The 4,440-nt window shown below is 55.1% G+C and overlaps 1 pseudogene; it reads right to left on the reverse strand.

Moving 5' to 3' along the window:
- Window positions 1-305: 305 nt before the first annotated feature.
- The window catches only part of LOC112237311, a 30,483-nt pseudogene continuing 26,348 nt past the window's right edge, over window positions 306-4,440 (reverse strand).

Genomic DNA, 4,440 nt, shown 5'->3' on the forward strand with positions numbered 1-4,440 from the left:
TCCAGTTCAATAGATCTGGTCCCAGACCTGTAGTTACTGCAGTCCATCATGCCAGTCAGAGGGGTTGGCTGAAGACCAAACAGATCTGGGAACAGTGTCTCTCTAGACCTGTAATCTGCCTCATATACAGTCTATACATCCAGCAGTAGTCTGGGAAGAGTTACAGTAGTTACTCTGTTTGGTCTCTGGGTCGTCAGTTAGCCGGGTCAGTCAGTCTGTCGGTCAGTTAGCTGGGTCAGTCAGTCTGTCGGTCAGTTAGCTGGGTCAGTCAGTTAGCTGGGTCAGTCAGTCTGTCGGTCAGTCTGTCGGTCAGTCTGTCGGTCAGTCTGTCGGTCAGTCTGTCGGTCAGTCAGTCTGTCGGTCAGTCTGTCGGTCAGTCTGTCGGTCAGTCTGTCGGTCAGTCTGTCGGCCAGCCAGCCAGCCGGTCCTCTCGCGGTTTCTTCCAGTCACAGAAAGTTGATCTTGTGTGTCTGCACCAGTCAGTACCAGTGTTTTAGTTCAGACAGAAAATACAGGGGTTTGGTTGCCCAGGGTGGTGATGAGGAAAGAGGACATTTTGGAGTTGCACTCAGTCCTTCCATACTTCACCTCCTCATCAGCACAATCTTTCTGTTCCCATATGACGATATTGGGTCCTTCTTTGATTGCCTCACATCCTTATCCAATGACGTCGCATCCTTTCCCGATGACATAACGTCCATTTTAAATGACATCACTTCTGGGCGTCAGTGAGGTCAAAGTCCAACACCAAGAGTTTAGTCTCCTCTGTTCCGTTCCTGCTGCCAACAGCTGCTACCAGTCTGGTGTTAGATGCCCTGGAGAGAGGAGAGGAGAGAGAGGAGGGTTACCAGTCTGGTGTTAGATGCCCTGGAGAGAGGAGAGAGAGGAGGGTTACCAGTCTGGTGTTAGATGCCCTGGAGAGAGGAGAGAGAGGAGGGTTACCAGTCTGGTGTTAGATGCCCTGGAGAGAGGAGAGAGAGGAGGGTTACCAGTCTGGTGTTAGATGCCCTGGAGAGAGGAGAGAGAGGAGGGTTACCAGTCTGGTGTTAGATGCCCTGGAGAGAGAGAGAGAGGAGGGTTACCAGTCTAGTGTTAGATGCCCTGGAGAGAGGGAGAGCGGAGGGTTACCAGTCTGGTGTTAGATGCCCTAGAGAGAGGAGAGAGAGTAGGGTTACCAGTCTGGTGTTAGATGCCCTGGAGAGAGAGGAGGGTTACCAGTCTAGTGTTAGATGCCCTGGAGAGAGGAGGGTTACCAGTCTGGTGTTAGATGCCCTGGAGAGAGGAGAGGAGAGAGAGGAGGGTTACCAGTCTGGTGTTAGATGCCCTGAGAGAGGAGAGGAGAGAGAGGAGGGTTACCAGTCTGGTGTTAGATGCCCTGGAGAGAGGAGAGGAGAGAGAGGAGGGTTACCAGTCTGGTGTTAGATGCCCTGGGAGAGGAGAGGAGAGAGAGGAGGGTTACCAGTCTGGTGTTAGATGCCCTGGAGAGAGGAGAGAGAGGAGGGTTACCAGTCTGGTGTTAGATGCCCTGGAGAGAGAGAGTTACCAGTCTGGTGTTAGATGCCCTGGAGAGAGAGAGAGGAGGGTTACCAGTCTGGTGTTAGATGCCCTGGAGAGGAGAGAGAGGAGGGTTACCAGTCTGGTGTTAGATGCCCTGGAGAGAGGAGAGAGAGTAGGGTTACCAGTCTGGTGTTAGATGCCCTGGAGAGAGGAGAGAGAGGAGGGTTACCAGTCTGGTGTTAGATGCCCTGAGAGAGGAGAGAGAGGAGGGTTACCAGTCTAGTGTTAGATGCCCTGGAGAGAGGAGAGAGGAGGGTTACCAGTCTGGTGTTAGATGCCCTAGAGAGAGGAGAGAGAGTAGGGTTACCAGTCTGGTGTTAGATGCCCTGGAGAGAGGAGGGTTACCAGTCTAGTGTTAGATGCCCTGGAGAGAGGAGGGTTACCAGTCTGGTGTTAGATGCCCTGAGAGAGGAGAGAGAGTAGGGTTACCAGTCTGGTGTTAGATGCCCTGGAGAGAGGGAGAGAGAGGAGGGTTACCAGTCTGGTGTTAGATGCCCTGGAGAGAGGAGAGAGAGGAGGGTTACCAGTCTAGTGTTAGATGCCCTGGAGAGAGGAGAGAGAGGAGGGTTACCAGTCTGGTGTTAGATGCCCTAGAGAGAGGAGAGAGAGTAGGGTTACCAGTCTGGTGTTAGATGCCCTGGAGAGAGAGGAGGGTTACCAGTCTAGTGTTAGATGCCCTGGAGAGAGGAGGGTTACCAGTCTGGTGTTAGATGCCCTGGAGAGAGGAGAGAGAGGAGGGTTACCAGTCTGGTGTTAGATGCATCTCCTCAATAATCTCTTCAATAATCTCTTCAATAATCTAGCCCTACAGACAGCAGCACCTCTTCAATAATCTAGCCCTACAGACAGCAGCACCTCTTCAATAATCTAGCCCTACAGACAGCAGCACCTCTTCAATAATCTAGCCCTACAGACAGCAGCACCTCTTCAATAATCTAGCCCTACAGACAGCAGCACCTCTTCAATAATCTAGCCCTACAGACAGCAGCACCTCTTCAATAATCTAGCCCTACAGACAGCAGCACCTCTTCAATAATCTAGCCCTACAGACAGCAGCACCTCTTCAATAATCTAGCCCTACAGACAGCAGCACCTCTTCAATAATCTAGCCCTACAGACAGCAGCACCTCTTCAATAATCTAGCCCTACAGACAGCAGCACCTCTTCAATAATCTAGCCCTACAGACAGCAGCACCTCTTCAATAATCTAGCCCTACAGACAGCAGCACCTCTTCAATAATCTAGCCCTACAGACAGCAGCACCTCTTCAATAATCTAGCCCTACAGACAGCAGCACCTCTTCAATAATCTAGCCCTACAGACAGCAGCACCTCTTCAATAATCTAGCCCTACAGACAGCAGCACCTCTTCAATAATCTAGCCCTACAGACAGCAGCACCTCTTCAATAATCTAGCCCTACAGACAGCAGCACCTCTTCAATAATCTAGCCCTACAGACAGCAGCACCTCTTCAATAATCTAGCCCTACAGACAGCAGTATCTCCTAAATCCTCCACTCTGCAGAGCCACCAGGTCTCTGACCCACTCCCCTGTGGGTCTCATTTCATTACCTGATCCTCCACACCACTCCCCCTGATCCTCCACTCTGCAGAGCCACCAGGTCTCTGATCCACTCCCCCGTCGCCAGGCTCCACAGCTTCACAGTCCCGTCATCTGATGAAGAGACCACCAGGGAGCGAGAGAACTGGAGACAGGTCACTGCTGACTGGTGCTTATGGGGACCTGGAGAGGAGGGGGGGGGAGAGAGAGAGAGGAGGAGGGGGGCAGGGAGAGAGGAGGGGAGGGCAGGGAGAGGGGAGGGGGGGGCAGGGAGAGAGGAGGGGGGCAGGGAGAGAGGAGGGGGGCAGGGAGAGAGGAGGGGGGGGCAGGGAGAGAGGAGGGGGCAGGGAGAGAGGAGGGGGGGCAGGGAGAGAGGAGGGGGGGGCAGGGAGAGAGGAGGGGGGGCAGGGAGAGAGGAGGGGGGGCAGGGAGAGAGGAGGGGGGGCAGGGGAGAGAGGAGGGGGGCAGGGAGAGAGGAGGGGGGGCAGGGAGAGAGGAGGGGGGGCAGGGAGAGAGGAGGGGGGCAGGGAGAGAGGAGGGGGGGGCAGGGAGAGAGGAGGGGGGGGAGGGAGAGAGGAGGGGGCAGGGAGAGAGGAGGGGGCAGGGAGAGAGGAGGGGGGCAGGGAGAGAGGAGGGGGCAGGGAGAGGGAGGAGGGGGCAGGGAGAGAGGAGGGGGCAGGGAGAGGAGGGGGAGGGGGCAGGGAGAGAGGGAGGGGGCAGGGAGAGAGGGGGGAGGGGGCAGGGAGAGGGGGGGCAGGGGAGGGGAGGGGGCAGGGAGAGAGGGGAGGGGGCAGGGGAGAGGAGGAGGGGGGCAGGGAGAGAGGAGGGGGGGGCAGGGAGAGAGGAGGGGGGCAGGGGAGAGGGGGGGGGCAGGGAGAGAGGAGGGGGGGGCAGGGAGAGAGGAGGGGGGCAGGGAGAGAGGAGGGGGGCAGGGGGAGGAGGGGGGGGGGCAGGGAGAGAGGAGGGGGGGCAGGGGAGAGAGGAGGGGGGCAGGGAGAGAGGTAGTTAGATAGGAGTACTGTAGACAGGTTAGTGCTGATTGGTTCTTCTGTGCACCTAGAGGTATGATACATACAGTTCATTCAGGAAATATTCAGGAAGTATTCAGGAAGTATTCAGGAAGTATTCAGGAAGTATTCAGGAAGTATTCAGGAAGTATTCAGGAAGTATTCAGGAAGTATTCAGGAAGTATTCACACCCAGACTTTCTCCACATTTTGATGTTTTACAGCCTGAATTAAAAATGGATTAAATGGAGATGTTGTGTCACTGGTGTCCACACACACAACCCCAAAATGTCAAAGGTGAATGTTTTTAGATTATT

The sequence above is a fragment of the Oncorhynchus tshawytscha genome, linkage group LG10 (genome assembly GCF_018296145.1).
Source record: "Oncorhynchus tshawytscha isolate Ot180627B linkage group LG10, Otsh_v2.0, whole genome shotgun sequence".
Classification (NCBI taxonomy): domain Eukaryota; kingdom Metazoa; phylum Chordata; class Actinopteri; order Salmoniformes; family Salmonidae; genus Oncorhynchus; species Oncorhynchus tshawytscha.